The sequence below is a fragment of the Hemitrygon akajei genome, chromosome 22 (genome assembly GCF_048418815.1).
Source record: "Hemitrygon akajei chromosome 22, sHemAka1.3, whole genome shotgun sequence".
Lineage (NCBI taxonomy): Eukaryota > Metazoa > Chordata > Chondrichthyes > Myliobatiformes > Dasyatidae > Hemitrygon > Hemitrygon akajei.
This window is the reverse complement of record NC_133145.1, coordinates 39,537,444-39,555,335: the sequence shown is the minus strand read 5'-3', so window position 1 is coordinate 39,555,335 and position 17,892 is coordinate 39,537,444. Positions and strand designations below refer to the sequence as shown.

The window sequence follows — 17,892 nt, the reverse complement described above, 5'->3', positions numbered from 1 at the left end:
TATTTTTTGTTACATCCTGAAGCAAATTTGTGTTTCATTTCAACATTGTACTTTTCTTGCTGTTTAGATTCCTTGGAACCCTTATATCTCAACATGCAACACATTAAATAAATCTCTACACCCTCCCAAGACCTTCTTTATATAAACTAAAACAGAAGGAATCACCACACAAAATAAAAGCATTTGGCTTGATTTTGTATTTAAATTCCTGCACACAGGAGGCAGACACCAAATGACTTCCTTGAACTGCTAAATGCTTTTACCAGCTTGAACCTCAACATACTGTAAGAACACAAGAAAATAGGAACAAGAGTAATTACAAGTCAATATGATCTGGGTTAATCTGCCATGCCAATCAACATGATCATGCTTGATCACCCCAGGCTTCTAATCTACTTCTGTGCCTGTTCCGCATTGCCTTCAATTCCCTGATCACATTTCAATTATCTCCTATTAACTGCACAAGCAAACTTGTAATGGAAAGCAACTACTTACAAATTGTTCACACAGCAGGTTGAAGCAAAGTTTTTTATTGTATGAAATATCTTTGCTAATTTAACAGTCAGGTAGTTACAATAGGGATAACTGGGAACAGAACAGAGCAAAGAACCTGCTCTTCTTCTTGTGATTAAACCCATCCATATTAAATGTGATGGTGATGATGTGACTGATGCTCAGCTGAAGATTCCCAAGGACATACAGTGCTAGCACAGAATCCATGACTAGCATATTATAGATTTGTTAGCTGGTCAGGGTAGTGGGGCTGCAATCACCCTCAAGATCCTGGGTTCCATGATATATTGACAAAAGTTACCTAATTAGGCCGGATCCTTACCAACTTATGACTTGCAACACCAAGGATAAAGCCAAAAGACACAAGGAACTCCACCATTTACAGGTCTCGTCCATGTCACATAGCATCCTGACTTGGAAATATATTGCTTTTCCTTCATTGTCACTGGATCCAAATCCTGGAACCTCCTCCCCAACAGCACTGTGACAAGCACTCTCACTGGCAGTACCGGGAGTCTCGGTGCATGTCTAATATTGTGTGGAAGTTTGTCAAAGGTTAATGCTGAATATAGATCCATTGTAAATTTGGCTGGCGAAAGGACAGCTTGAATGTAATCAAGACAAGCCCAAGAAGATCATCATCAAAGACTAGAGGGAATAGTTTGAAGGTGAAAAGGTCAAGGTTAAAAGAAAGGGGTGAAGCAAGTTTTTTTTCCCAATGCACAGAGAGTGGTAGGTACGTGGAATACGCTGCCGTGCGAGGTGGTGGTAGCAGACACAAAAGCAACACACACAGGCAATGAATTGAGAGATGCAATCCATGCAAATAGCATTAGTTTAATTTGTTTTTGAGGTTGGAGCACTTACACGGGGCCAGAAGGCCTATTCCTGTGCTGTATTATCCAACTTTTGAACAAGCAGATTGAGCTTTAGGCCACTTTGGCAATGCTTAAGGATCTTTATAAGTGGTTGACATTTGGACCTCATTGCCAGAGGAGGTGTGGAGTCAGATACAATTGCTACATCCAAGAGAGCTTTGGACAGGCATTTATATAAGCAAGGCATGCAAAGATACAGAACCAATACGGACCAACTGGGTGAGTACAGATGGGCACTAATGCTGGCATAGATATGGTGGGCCAAGTTACACATTGACAACTCTGTCTCAACGAACCTTCACTCTGCAACTTCTATGGCAAATATAATCTTTTTAAAAGGTAAGGACATACAATCACGGTGAAGCATTTTTACACCTATACCTCAAACTTTTCCCATAATAAATGCCAACATACCAATTGAGGTTGGGTGGGACTACATCTAGAAGTCATGGGTTCAGGATGAAAGGTGAAAAGAGTAAGGGGAACATGAGGGGAAACATCTTTACTCAGAGGGCCATAAGAGTGTGAAACGAGCTGCCAATGTAAGTGATGCATGCAAGCTTGATTTCAACATTTAAGAGAAGTTTGGATAGGTACATGGATGGTGTGGGTGCAGGTCAGTGGGTATGGGCAATTTAAATAGTTTAGTATGGGCTAGCGGGCTGAGGGGCCTGTTTCTGTGCTTTTTTTTCTATGACTTTAATTGTTTTTGTAATTGTTACTACAGCCTCTATATTTAAATAATGTTTTACTTTTCTGTTTTGTACATGAAATGGTTAATTTCATATTCTTCCCACACTGTCTGTGTCAGCCAAGGTCTTTGCTTGTCTTATATCCTCTTAAGCGTCTTTATCTCCTTCCTCCTCACAATCTCGTTTAGTTTTCTATCATCAGCAAACTTGGAAATATGTTATTCATTTCTCTCAGCTAAATTGTTGATACAGATTATCAATAGCTGGGGTCCACTGACCATTCCCCAATGGTATCCCACTAGTCATAGCCTGCCAAATTAGGAAAGGATCTATTTATTCTGATAAGCAATTCTCAATGCACCAGTTTCTGAGTGTAAAGTTCACTGTGTTAAACAAGGCATATTAAAGTTAAGCTTCAAAATATTTTTAACTCTCCCCATGCTCCAACAGAGTGACAAGGTACCCAATATTTTCTGACTGGCAGTGCTCATAATAACTCACATGTGTGTGCAATGCAATGACATCACCTAGCATGTGATGCAACTCTGTGTACTGCTTGTTAATTTGCAGTGATGCATTCATATATTTGGAAAGTCGGAATGACTTCTTTTGATATCGTAGAGAATATTTACAAGTGTCACAGCTTACTGACAACCCCCAAATATACTGCAACTGATGACATGGTTATCAAAACAGCCAGCCTATATCAACAGCCAGGAAAAACACAGCACAAAGAACAAATTTTACTGAACACCATTGCCCAACACCACTTTACAATTTTGGATGTGAAAACAGCTGAGATAAATTTTTCCTTGGCGTAAAACAAATTGGTAAATCTGCGCAGGTAGCGACAACTTTTAAATGAGTCAGCTGGAACGTGCAGAAAAAAAAGAACCATTAAGAGTCTGCATGATACAGAAGTGTATCTAGTAAAGGGAAGAAAGAGGAACCAAACTTGATAGCATCTCTACAGATAGTAGAGATTGTGGGAAATAATAAAGTATTAAAAAATTATACAGATAAATGGACAAAGCTAAAGTTGGGCTTAAAGATTTTTAAAATTTGCTTTATTTGCCACATGTTCACTGAAACATAGTGTAAAATGTGTCATTTGCGTCAACAACCAACCAGAGTCTGAGTACGTGCTAAGGGAAGTCCACAATTGTCGCCATGCTTCTGATGCCAACACAGCATACCCACTATTATAACTCAAAACAGTGCCAACTATTTTCTGCAGCCTCTAGTGTTCCTGCGCATTCAAATGACCATACCAAACCATGATGGAACCAGTCAGAACAAAACAGAATCAGATTTATGATTTATGAAAAATTACTAGACAGACAGACAGACCAGGTTGAGTTCACGGACTATGAAATTTCTGATGACAGAGGGTAAGAAGCTGTTCCTAAAATATTGAATGTGAATCCTCAGCCTCCTGTACCTCCTTCCTGAGGGTAGTAAAGAGACAAGGGCTTATAAAATCTGTAATTATTGTTTGCATTGGGGAGAAATTCCTGGAGGAGTAAGTTCAGCCTTTGACCTATGTAGAACTGGACTCAAGACATATTCTTCTCAAGAACTAAAGTTAATGAATCAAAGACAATGCACTATGTTATGAAAGCCAAAGATTAAAATGGTCAATAGTTGGTGCTGATAACATCACTGACTGACATTACCAGACCAAGTAGATAACAGATCAATTGGAAAGAAGTGTTTAGTTTACATGTGAATAACTGATCAAATTCTGCTTGGAAAAGCTATTACACAAATATAACAAAATATGTAAGGAATTTTATATTGCTTCTACTGGCTATAAATTACATACTACATATCAGGCCTGGTGCCAAACTAGTATATTGTCATGGCTGCATCTCACTTTAATTGTCTTTCCGATTTCAACACAGACTTTTTTTTATCCTCAGCCTTCTTCAGTCTCAGAGTGGGGCCAAATGAAAGCCAGAAGAACAGCTCCCCCTGTGTCACTTGGGGTGCCTAGATCCCAATGGTATGAACAATGAATTTTCCAATTTCAGCTAACCCACAACCCCTGTGTTTCTCCCACACTCCCACCTGTCCACCTTTCCTATTTCCAGTTGCCCTAACAAACATACCTATCCACCCGGAGGTTTCTTCTCCCCTGCCTTACTCCCATCTGTGTGTCATCTCTCTCTTAACTGGTTACATTTATACCTTTCAGCTTCTGTCACTATCATATTTTACCTTCTATGGTTTTCCTTTTCTGTTTTCATCTCTCAGGGTTATGTTCCCTAACCTTGTCCATGATCCGCCATCTTATCTGGTTCCACCTTTTACCTAGCATTAAGTCATCTCCAAAAAATAAAGGCAAAAACTGTGTGCTGTGTATGACTATAGGTACTGTGTTTTGCACTTTGGCACTGGAGTAACTCTGTTTCATTTGGCTGGATTCATGGGTATTCACATATGGTTGAATGGCAATCAAACTTGACCTTGAACATGAATCCTGTTAAAACTGACAAGAGCCGGCAACAGAAGGTCTACACACATTCTAACAGAAGCCTTGAAGAACAACCTTAATCTAAGAAACATCAGTCAGCTAACTTCATATTCAAGTAGAGTATAGCTCCACATACTAGTACAGGTTTCAAACCAACAGATCTGTCAATGCATCGCAGATTTTGAAAGTTGCCGTTTACTACAGCTCGCTGGGAGAAAGAGGAGAGAGAACACTTGCAAACCAAGTTTTGCACCCCCATAACACAATGGAAAATAGCAAGTGAAGCAATCCAACAACACAAGATCAGAAGAGTATCAAACCAGTGACCAAGCTGTATACATCACATGGGTGAGATTGTACCAGATTACCAAAGTGAAGTGAAGGAAGCATTTTTTACGTGGTGAGTGGTTAGTTCAAAGTAAATTTATTATCAAATACATATATAATGATGACTCCTTGAAAATGAGTCCATTATTTATGGGAATAGTTCAGTGATGTAACGAGTGATGTTGAGTGAAGATATCTCCTCTAGTTCAACAGACTGATGACTGAGGAATCTAGCATGTTTTGTCAGCTGTTACAGAAGAAACAGACCCACCAGCTATGTTCAAACAGGCGGTAACCAATTTTCTGAAAGGAAAGAATCGCAGGATGATACAGGCTTGGGAGAGTGGGTCTAACTGGATTCCTTATACATAGGATAGTATAAAACTAATGGGATGAATGGTCTCTGTACTGTACTGTTCTGTGATTCTGAAATCTGCAGTACAATGTGATGTTTGAGTTGGAGGAGAAATCAAAAGTGTTCATGTTGACTAAATAATTACAGTCTAAGACAAGCCAGAACACATGGAAGAAACTTAGTCCAGGTTAATTTAAAATGAACTGAAGAAGACATAAGCCAAAAGCAAATTGCTGGATGTACACATTTTACCAAATCAAGAAATAACTACAATGCCAGGGAAGCTAACAGTTAAACATGTCCAAGTAAGACAATTAACAGATTGAACCTGGAATTGTGTATATGGAAAGCAATCTTACAAAGAAGTGTTATATATTAGTATGCAAGCATGCAAATGAGCCAAATGTGCATGTGACATAATAGTGTCCTCCTTCACATGACCCAAGGACAAGTTAGATATTGTTTCCTGCAGCACACTGTAGTCATGTGTAGACACCTGTTTCTGAAGTTCCAGGTGTCAGAGACTATTACAAATAATACTCAGCAGCCCTTCAAAACAGGCTCATGGACCACCTCCAAAGACATGACAAATATCTAATGATGAAAGTAAAATTACATTTGTTTTATATGGTTTATTATGCTAGGAAAATTTGCTTTCTGGATAAACTAGGCTTAAATCTTTAACGTTTTCAAATAATTGAAAGATTTAGAGAGGGCACTGCATCTATCTATATATGAACTCTGGAACACATTTCTAATCCTCAAATAAATAGGCGAACTACATGCACATACACTTAGGGAAGGTATTCAAGGATCCCAGGGTTGCAAATATTAATTCAATACAAAAAGTGAAGGGAGGATTGTATTTGGAATCTAAACGCAGACAATAGAACTAAAGACGACATTCTGCCTGCCAGGTCTCAGAATGCATTAGTCCTATTCAACATTGTTCTGTATTTTTTTTTAATTTTCTTTTCCGTGATCTGCTTCATAAGCAGTGCCAGGGTAGAAGATAGCTTGCTTTTGCTCCAGTTATCAAAGTCATTACACACCAGCTATCGGTTGGTTTTATTGGCACACACAGACACACATATAAAAACAGGTTCAAATACCTGCCCTGACATTAATTCCCTCCTTGTATCTGTTACCCTCTCAGAATCTCTAGCTTTGTAATAAAAACCTAACTTCTCCCTGTCTTCTTCCTCCCTCATTCCTTCCTTCCCTCAGCACTATTTGCCCATTCCTCCATTCTCCTCATCTTAGCCCAGCCTTCCACACTCTCAGCCCTTGGCTGCTCACTCTCCCAAGGCGTGACTAATCCTGACTACTACCGGGGTCTCCCAGACTGCTCATTCCACTTCCATAATCCAAAGAGTTGTGATAGGCAAAGCTTATATCCAGCCCAAAGCCTGGAACTTCAACCAGAAATCATCATGAGCATCTTCAACCACTCCCATAAGCTGACTGCAGACTGCCATTGTCTGCAAGTAGCTCTGGAGAGTCTAGGAGCAAGATTTTTCAGCAGATGGAAGTAAATTATTTCTACAGGAGTGGGATTAAAACATTCAGTAGCCATCAATGCTTAACATATGCAATGACTAAATTTATTGATTTCAGTAATCTGTGTTATGGTCACATCCACTGTGCTCCATAACACCCAGCTGTTCCTAAATCCAGGGGTTTTCTGTCTTCTCGAGGATGGGAAGCTCAAGCAATATTCCACAGGCATACATAGTCACCAATCATAACTGTGTTATCCTGGTTACAGCAAAGTCTGCCTATGAGCAAATCCTGAGTCAAGGAGGCTTTGGGGAAGTTTTAAAGGGTCCTTGAGCACAGCTATCTTCCTCACCTCAGAAAGGAACATATCAGCTCTTACAGGCTGGCCAAATACTCTGAGTGCTCAAGGAGTCAGTGTTGTGAAAATGGATAAATGCAGGTACAATCCAAAACTGAATTGAAATACTGTAAGAATAAAGGGGGAAGTAACCAGGACTACTATTGGTGACTATTCTGGACCCTTTCGTGTTCAAATTATTTATAAATGGCTTTATAGAAATTACTATTTCTAAATTAACACTTGCAACAACTATTTTTGCAGATGGTAATGATTCAGTGTAGATAATTTCCCACTCGGTATCAATAAAATAATAATAATTATTATTATGTTTATCAAGTTGACTGGGTCAAGCACATAATATATAGTGAAATAGCTTACTTATACAAAGATACAAAATTGAACATACATTCTGAGTTCCAGATCGCCAAGCACTGCAAATAAACCCCCCCCCCCAAAAAAAATAGGTACAAGAACAAAATACGAAATTCAGTTCAAGATCCTGCCCATGTTGAGTGAGACTGGAGAAATTAGTTGACTCTTCACATTAAGAATGGAGAGCTATGGTGTTAGTCACAGAGCCAAAAGCAATTTGTTGATCATGGTTGGTGTTGAATGATTGTCATCAGGTTATTCCAGGGATGGGGAATGGACTAGTAATGCAGACGTTAGCAATTTTAAAAGTTGGTAATGTCAACAAGTGAGGCCCAAATGCTTTACAATGAAGCGGAAGCATCTGGGTGGCTTGTTAATTGAGTGAAAGCTTTAAACTCCCCAGCTGCGGGGCAGTAGTGTGGCTGAGACTAATGACTGCAGCATGCTTGACTCATCTGAGGATGACATAACAAATGCAGAAATGGCGTTATTCCAGAATGGACAAACTTAGTGAGTGTTGTGTACCGCACTGAGTCCCACAGCACCTTACTTTTACCTACAAGATGCATGACGTGCAAGGTGCAACTCCTGCGAACGTGATAGACAAACAACACACTGAATCAGATATAACAGAATCCCTGCAGGGACACTGACAGCAAGTTGTATAGAAAGAGTGAAGATTCTGATACCAAGCAATGCATTATGTATTTTTCTTCGGCTAATTGGGCTATTTTCTTTCCCTGCTATACTAAGAAATAGTGCAGAAAATGGTGCAGGTAAATTTTTTGTACAATTGTTTACTAGCTTATATCCATTTCCTCTCTTTCCCATTTTACAATGGGTTTTAACTCATATTTACAAAGAAAAAACTCATATTAAGCCATTGTATGATCAAATTGTTGATAATAATTTCCACACTTGAATATTTGATACCTGAAGAAAATTTGATTACAGCTTCAACTCAAATCTTTGCCTTCCGAAGCAAATTATTTTGCTTTTCCACTCAAAAGTCACATATTTCAAAGAAATCGTTCTCCACAGATCAGTACAGAATCTTATCTCAAATCACTTGCACAGTATGAAAGATTGAATCAATTAAACTGCTTAGTTATTGTTATCGTTGATCATTCTGTACCTTCCCCTTATCAGGGAGAAAATAAAAAAATAATTAATTTTATCTGATAACTTCCTCACCATCAACTATAAGGATTTTTATTTAGCACAATGATAAAAGAGAGCCTCATAGAAATGATCAACAGGAACTCTTACTTCCAAAAAATTGCCTCAGCTATTGGCAGAGTGAATGCTCTTTGTGTAGAATTCGGACCTACAGTCAAATGTGTTGTTGATATCACCAGCTTTAAGCACTAATTTTGGGTTATCAACATTTCTAAAGCATCTTGTGGTAGGACTATTCAATAGGTCCTATTCAGGATACAAAGAAAATTATACTGTTCAAATTGTACAACCTTTTCACGCATGAAATTTTTATGAGTTGTAGCCCTAATGACTTTGGCTATTCTACAGATAGTAATACCTTCATAAATCAATAAATTGAGTATATTTCCATATGAAATATATACACTCAATGGCCACTTTATTAGCTATACTTGTACTCCTGCTCTTTAATGCAAATATCCAATCAGCCAATCATGCGGCAGTAGCTCAATGCATAAAAGCATGCCAACGTGGTGAATCAGTTCAGTCACTGTTCAGACCAATGAACAGACTGGGAACAAATGTGATCTAAGTGACTTTGTTAGTTGGTGCCAGACAGGGTGGTTTGAGTACCTCAGAAACTACTAACCTCCTGGGATTTTCCACGCAACGGTCTCTAGAGTTTATAGAGAATAGTATGAAAAACAAAAATGAATCATTCAGTGAGCAGCAGTTATGTGGGTGAAAACATCTTTTTAATGAGAGGTCAGAGGAGAATGGCCAGACTGGTTCAAGCTGACAGGAAGGTAACAGTAACTCAAATAACCAAGCATTACAGTAGTGCTGTGCAGAAGAGCATCTCTGAATGCGCAACATGTCAAACCTATGTGTACGGGCTACAGTAGCAGAAGGCCAACATTATACACTCAGTGACCACTTTAATAGGTACAGGAAGTACTTAATAAAGTGGCTACTGAATGTATATATATTTTTACTTGACTGTAGAGACAATAATTAGAAGTCAAATGAAAGAAGGAAAGAGGGCATCAATCCCAAACTACCTAGCCACCAATTCCACCAGGGACATCAACCCCACCTTTGGCAGAGTCTGAATCTCACATTCGCTTCATTAGTTACCTCAGAACCATTGAAGTAGAACAAAAGCACATCACCTTCAATCCCTAGGAAATGTACGAGGAGGAGGAGGGAAGGGATCCAGAGGAGAGATATAATAGACTGATACATTTAACTGATAGAACCAAGAAACAATATGTTACACAATAAATAATTGCTACCAAATTTATAACAAAAGGATTTACATTAACATTGCATATTTCAATACCTCAAAACATTTTACAGTCTATGAAGTATTTTGAAATTCATTCACTATTGGTGTAAAGGAAAGCATCACAGATGATTTAAACACACTAAGTGCCATAAAAATTAAGATAATTGCCCAGTTGATGTCATCTTAGCCATAATGACTGAATGGTAAGTGTTGAATAAGTTTTCAGAAATTCTTAGTCCCACTTCACAAAAACAATATCTTTGCCAGGTAGATATGGCCTTGGTTTAATATAATATTAGCAAGGTATCAACACCAAAGTACAGCATTCCTCTGGATTGTTATCCTAGATATCTGCTTAGGTCCAGCCAGTACCTTGCAGCTTTTGACATAGATGCAGCAGTACCTCTGCTAACTGCTGTTATTCTCAGGTAAGTTAGTGATTAAGAATTTCATTCCAAAGAACCAGATCTCTCTTTAATCTATTGAATTTATTTGTGGCCATGGTGGCTGCAATAGAATGAATGGAATCGATAAAAATTCTGGGCTGTAGTCTTTGACTGAACCACAGTTTGTGGCCCTTTTGACCTCACATTCTTCTCATCACAAAGTGACCCTACTTCCAGATACACATTTTCCACCTTTATCCTTTATTTTCTTCTGGAATCTTCAAACATGCTTTAGCTATCTCTTGATCTCTTCCCGCTCCTGCTTGATGGCTGCTTCTGGTGGATTTGGGTCAACTGGGATTTATTCAGCTCCTCAGTCAGCTTGAACTTTTTCTGCTCAACTTCCAGTTTCCTCTGCTGTCACGCTCTCACTCTGTTCTATTGATCATCTTTCTATCTCACATCATTTTTCCATTTGAACTTATCCAAATCTCTGTTTGCCACAACCTAATTTTTCACACTATGGGTTCATCCATCACCCATGCTGCCTGTCATGCATCGTTCCACCATCAGCAGAAATGCAAAAATTAACTTCTAATAATATATAACAAAAATTCCACTGAAAAGCATTGGGACTTTTTTCCTTCTGCAGTGACATCTTGATTTCTACAGGTTTCACGAAACACATTTAACATGTTCTAATATTTTATTGGGAAGAAACTCTTCCAGAATGAAACAGTAAAATTGACAATGGGATAGAAATCTGAAATAGTAGCATCCAGTAGAAGAACACAGAGCAGTTAAATAAGCGTTTCAAAGATTAGTGCTAAGGATTATATTGAAATGTTAACTCATCTTCCTTTTTTCATAGTTTAAAGTTCAGTAGGCTTCCTGCAGATTATAACACACCTTCATGTTACTGTCCAAACCCCACAGAGTGGAAGAGACTGAAGGGAAATGAAGCATAACTATGAGGAGCAAAGACAAGATTGATGGTTGGAAATCTTTCTTTAAAAAAGATGACAAAAATGACAGGTTTGAGGGAGGGGCAAGAACTTTAAAGGTGATCTGAGGAAGACGACATTTAGTCAGAATACACAAACATTCAGAATGTGATTGTAAACTTGAGTGCACAATTCAAGTAGATGGTAGAAGAAGGTACGCTTACAACATTTGAGAAGAATCAAGAAGGCATCCGAGTGGAAGGATAAGGTCCAAGATGCACAGACTTGTGGTTGATGGTTTGCATGGTTATTGTTGGTTAAAGGGTCTACTGTTGTTGCTATTATGTTGTATGAGTCCATCTCTCAGTGAGTATTTTTTTTATTAATTCCTGCTATTTCAAACCACAAAAGGAATAGATCTGAATGATAAACAAGCTCCTTTATTTTTTTTGTTAACTTGCCAAATACAGGCTTGGCATAGCACTTCTAAGAAATCAAAATAGAAACAGGGTGCAGTCAATGTACTAAATGTACTCACTGTACTAAAGCAATCAAATCTCAATATGATTATATTTATATCCACTTATAATGATAAGCCCATGAAACTTTTCCTCGGTGACTTTTAAGAACAGTGTTTACAAAGTTCAAAGAAAGTTAAAAGGAAGGAAGAAAGGAAGAGGAAAAAAACAGAATTAATGATAAATGAGAGCTGAGACAAAGGGCAGGGAAGAATGGGAGTGCAAGGTAAAGAAAGGAACAAAGGAAGTCAGATCACATCTTGTGATACATGAAGGGGCTTGGATTTCCAAAAAATGCTCTTCAACCTTGCTTAAAGAATACATGAAATAACAATAGCAAGTCAGAAATTTGAATAGTTGAATTTGCATTTTATTCCAGCAAATAATGCTGGAATGACCAGCACTTACAGTCCAGCCCTGATTGTGTTTCTTGCTTTATTTATTTAGATACAGTACAGAATAGGCTCTTCCAGCTTTTCGAGCTGTGCCACCCAGCAATCCTTGGTTTAATCCTAGACTAATCACAGGATAGCTTACAATGACCAACTAACCTACCAACCAGTACATCTTTGGACTGTGGGAAGAAACTGGAGCACCCGGAGGAAATCCACACAGTCACGGGGAAAACAGGCAAACTACTTAGAGGCCGTGGCGAGAATAGAACCTAGGTCATCTTTACTGTAAAGTGTTGTGCTAACCACTACACTAATGGTGACCAAATTTCTTGAAGCACCGCATTACCTCCAATGAACATATCCCTCAGGGTGTTTGGATAGGGAGCCTCAAAATTTAGAGTCAGTGATGAAGAACAATTACATAGTCTGAAGTTAGGATTGTACTGAGTAGGTGATGTTTCCTTGTATCCACTACCTTTGATAGTGGTAGAAGTCAAAGGTAGTGCTTTACATAGCCTGAGTCAGTAACTATATTATCTTTCAGGTCAATGTTAATCAGGCTTTAGATGATCAGAGCAATGGGACAATGATTTACATAGCACCTTCAGCATCGTTTTTGGGGATTTTAACCAGGCCACTCTGAAAAAATTCACTAAACAATTACCATCTACAGACCACTTGCAATACCAAAGGAAACAACACACTGGACCATTGTTACATCACCATCAAGAATGCCTCTCGTGCTATTGCACACCCTCACTTCAGGAAGTCCGATCACCTGGCTGTACTTCTCCCTGAGTACAGGCTGAGACTGAAGACTACAGCAACAGTAGTGAGGACCAAGAAGGTATGGACAAGAGAAGCACAGGGGCACTTACAAGACTGCTTTGAATCGGTTGTCTGGACTATATTCAGGGATTCATCTTCGAATCTCAATGAGTATGCTGCAGTTGTTACCAACTTCATTAAAATCTGGATGGATGAGTGTGTGCCTACAAAGACTTGCTGTTCCATCCCAGATTAAAAGCCCTGGATGAACCAAGAGGTACATTGTCTGTTGAAGGCTAGATCTGTGGCATTCAAGGCTGACAACCCAGGTCTGTACAAGAGAAACAGGTATGACTTGTGGAGGGCTATTTCAAGAGCAAAGAGACAATTTCGAACGAGGTTGGAGGCATCATCAGATATACAACAACTCTGGCAGGGTTTGCAAGACATTACTTCTTACAAAGCGAAACCCAAAAGCATGAATGGTAGCGTTGCTTCACTACCAGTTGAACTCAATGCCTTCTATGCCAGTTTTGAAAGGAAGAATATATGCAGCTGTGAAAATCCTTGCTGCACCAATGTTAGGCTGTCTTTAAAGAGGGTGAACCCTCGCAAGGCAGAAGGCCCTAGTGGAGTACCTGGTAAGGCTCTGAAAACTTATGCCAACCAACTGGCGGAAGTATTTACGGACATTTTCAACTTCTCACTGCCATGGGCGAAAGTTCCCACTTGCTTCAAAAAGGCAACAATTATACCAGCGGCTCAGAAGAATAATGTGAGCTGCCTTAATGACTATTACCCCGTAGCACTTGCATCTACAGTGATGAAATGGTTTGAGAAGTTAGTCATGACTAGACTGAGCTCCTGCCTCAGCAAGGACATGGACCCATTGCAATTTGCCTATCACCACAATAGGTCAACGGCAGATGCAATCTCAATTACTCTTCACACAGGCTTAGACCACTTGGACAGTATAAACACCTATGTCAGGATATTGTTCATCAACTATAGCTCAGCATTTATTACTATCATTCCCATAATTCTGTTTCAGAAGTTACAGAATAGGGCCTCTTTCTGCAATTGGATCCTCTACTTCCTAACCGGAAGACCAGAATCTGTGCGGATTGGTGATAATTTCTCCTCCTTGATGACTATTGACACTGGTGCACCTCAGAGGTGTGTGCTTAACCCACTGCTCTACTCTCTCTATACCCATGACTGTGTGGCTAGGCATAGTTCAAATACCATCTATAAATTTGCTGATGATATAACCATTGTTGGTAGAATCTCAGATGGAGACAAGAGGACGTACAGGAGCGAGATATACAAACTAATGGAGTGGTGTCGCAGCAACAACCTTGCACTCAATGTTAGTGATATAGAAGAGCTGATTGTGGATTTCAGAAAGGGCAATTCAAAGGAACACATACCAATCCTCATAGCGGGATCAGAAGTGGAGAAAGTGAGCAGCTTCAAGTTCCTGGGTGTCAAGATCACTGAGGACCTAACCTGGTCTCAATATATCAATGCAGCTATAAAGGCAGCAAGACAGCGACTATACTTCATTAGGAGGTTGTAGAGAATTGGCACGACAACAAGTACACTCAAGAACCTATATAGATGTAAAGTGGAGCGTTATGACAGACTGCATCACTGTCTGGTACGGGGGTGGGGGGCTACTGCACAGGACTGAAGTACACACTCAGCGATTCAGCAAATGCTTCTTCCCCTCTGCCATCCAATTCCTAAATGGGCATGGACCCTGTGAACAGTACCTCACTTTTTCAAAGCATTATTTTAGCATGATTTTTAATCTCCAATATACATATTTTTCTTCTATATTACGTATCGCATTGAACTGCTGCTGCTAAGTTAACAAGTTTCCAACACATGCCAGTGATAATAAACCAGATTCTGATTCTAATTCTGCTGGTACTCACTAAATCCAAAAACAGTGTTGGTGGAGGAAATGAAAACTTAAGGTAATGACAAATCACTGTATGCCTGGATGATGCTAAGGCATTGTCGATGTACATACACAAAGGAATACTGTTTCTATAGGAAGCATTCATTATAGAGCCCGTGACTGTGTACATCAGCATTACAGTGTCTCAATTTAACCTGTGATACAGGCAAATGCAAGAAAAGCAGAAAGATTTTCATGTTGCTTACACTACCCCTCAGTTCATTTACAATAGACTGACAGAAACCTTTGTGATGAATGTACTCAGACCAGCAATGCTTGCCTTGACTATTGGCCTGTTACCGATCAGTATTTTGGTTTTGTCCCTTACGGCTGCTGAGCTGAAGGCAGTCAGTTACTCCTTGTTTCTCCTTCCACACAGTGGCATGTTCTTTGCCCTAAAGCCATTAATTCACCAGTGCTGTATTTGTTCAAAAGTACCTTCACAATCCTTCTCACCACCTAACTAGATCTAGATGACACTTTCTTTGCCTCCAGGTCATTCTTCCAGCATTTGGACAAGGTGAAACTCCTTTAATATAACAAAAATGTTTATCATTAAATATGTACTGTATGGCTTCAATATACAAGGAATGAACTTGCCTTTGACTGCTGGTGTTGAATTCATGTAAGAGTATTAGCCACTAGTTTTATTCACCTCACGTACATCTGGTGACCACTAGTGTTCTGCAGGGGTCAGTGTTGGGACCACTTCTTTTCACTTTTTATGCTAATGATTTGGATGATGAAACTGATGGCTTTGCGGCCGGGTTTGTGGGCAATACAAAGATGGCGAGGGGCAGGTAGCGTTGAGGAAGCAGGGGGACTGTAGAAGAACTTAGACAGAGAAGGAGAATGGGCAAAGAAGTGGCGGATGGAATACAATGTAGTGCAGTGTGTGGACATGCACTTTTGTAGAAGGAATATAGGTGAGGAGTATCTTTTAAATGGGGAGTGAATTCAGAATTTGTGGCTAAGTCCTAGTGCAGGATTCCCTTAAGGTTAACTTATAGATTGAGTCGGTAGTAAGGAAGATACGATGTTTGCATTCATTTTGACAGCACTAGAATATAAAAGCAAGGATGTAATGCTGAGGCTTTATAATGCATTGGTCAGTCCATATTTGGAGTATTCTCAGCAGTGCTGGGCCCCATTTCTAAGAAAGGATATGCTGGCTTGGGGGAGTGTCCAGGGGAAGTTTACAAGAATGACCCAGGAATGAAAGGCTTAACGGACAAGGAGTGTTCAACGGCTCTGGGCCTGTACTCCTAACGATCTTATAGAAACTTATCAAATATTGAAAGGCCTACGAACACGAGAAACTCTACAGATGCTGGAAATCCAAAGGAACACATGCACAAAATGCTGGAGGAACTCAGTAGGCCAGGCAGCATCTATGGGAAGAGTATATAGTTAACGTTTCAAAGCGAGACCCTTCATCAGTACTGGATTGTAAAACCTAGATTGACTGGATATGGAGAGGATGTTTCCAACAGTGGAGAGTGTAGGACCAGAGAATACAGCCTCAGAGAAGAAGGACATTCCCTTAATATAAAGATGAAGTGGAATGTCTTTGGCTGGAGATGGTGGATCCATGGAACTCATGCCACAGATGCTGTGCAGGCTAAGTCAGTGGATATAATAAAAGCTGAGATTGATAGGTTCTTGATTAGTAAGGGAGTCAAGGGCTACAGGGAGAAAGCAGGAAAATGGAGTTGAGAAGGAAAATCAGCCATGATCGAATGGTGGAGCAGACTCAATGGGCTAATTGGTCTAATTCTGCTTCAATGCCTTATGGTTCTTTGGAGCCAGGGAAAAAGAACATGTGAAGGTGAGGAACAACCATCAGTGAATGATCCCCTTGCAGTTAAAGATGAGATCGTCCAATACTGAGTTAAAAATCCATCACTCAGTTCTTACCACCACGGAAGGTCATTTCTCAGTGAGCTCCACTTTGGACAATCTAGGAGAACAGCTGCTTTGCGGACAAGGTCCTATTACCCAGATAATGAAATGAGAACATTTTCCAGCAATTGTTTCCTGTGCACGTGTAGACTTTTGCAAAGGTTGAGCAGTGTTTTAGAGGGTACACACGCTTTCACAACTTGGCGGTGATACTTAATAAACTTACAAATAAGGAAATACTCCAAAGTGAAAAAACCTTTTCCAATGTTTTGCTATTTATGATGGTTATATAGTGCCTATAAGAATATTAATCCCCCCCCACCACCCTAATTTTCATATTTTATTGTTTTACAGCATTTAATCACAGTGGATTTAATTTGGCTTTTTTGACACTATTCAACAGAAAAAATACTGTTTCCTGTTAAAGTGAAAACAGATCTCTACAAAGTGAGCTAAATTAGTTACAAACATAAAACATGATATAATTGATTGCATAAGTATTTACACCCTTTGACCTGACACACCAAATAATCACCAGTGCAGCCAAATGGTTGTGGAAGTCATATAATTAGTTAAATGGAGATCACCTGTGTGCTGTCAAGGTGTTTCAATTGACTGCAGTAAAAATACAACTGCATTTGGAAGGTCCAACTGCTGATGAGTCAGTATCCTGGCAAAAACTACACCATGAAGACTAAAGAACACTCTGAACAGCTCCATGAAAAGATTATTAGAAAGCACAAGTCAGGAGATGAATACAAGAACATTTCCAAGTCACTAAATATCTCTTCGAGTACAGTTAAGTCAATCATCAAGAAATGAAAAGAAAATGGCACAGATGTAAAAGCAGGCTGTCCTCAAAAACAGAGTGACCATGCAAGAAGAGAGCAAGTGAGGGAGGCCACCAAGAGATCTATTACAGCTCTGGTGGAATTACAAGCTTCAGTGGCTGAGATAGGAGAGACTGCGCATACAACAACTGTTGCCCGGGGGCTTCAACAGTCGCAGCTGTATGGGACAGTGGCAAAAAGAAAGCCAGTGATGGGAAAAAACTCACATGAAATCTTGGCTAGAATTTGCCAGCGGGCATGTGGGAGACTCTGAAGTCAGCTGG

The 17,892-nt window shown here is 39.5% G+C and overlaps 1 protein-coding gene across 19 annotated transcripts in view; it reads right to left on the bottom strand.

Moving 5' to 3' along the window:
• Positions 1-17,892, bottom strand: part of rbfox3a (RNA binding fox-1 homolog 3a) — a 1,515,582-nt gene that overhangs the window by 1,020,692 nt on the left and 476,998 nt on the right. The window lies entirely within an intron of this gene.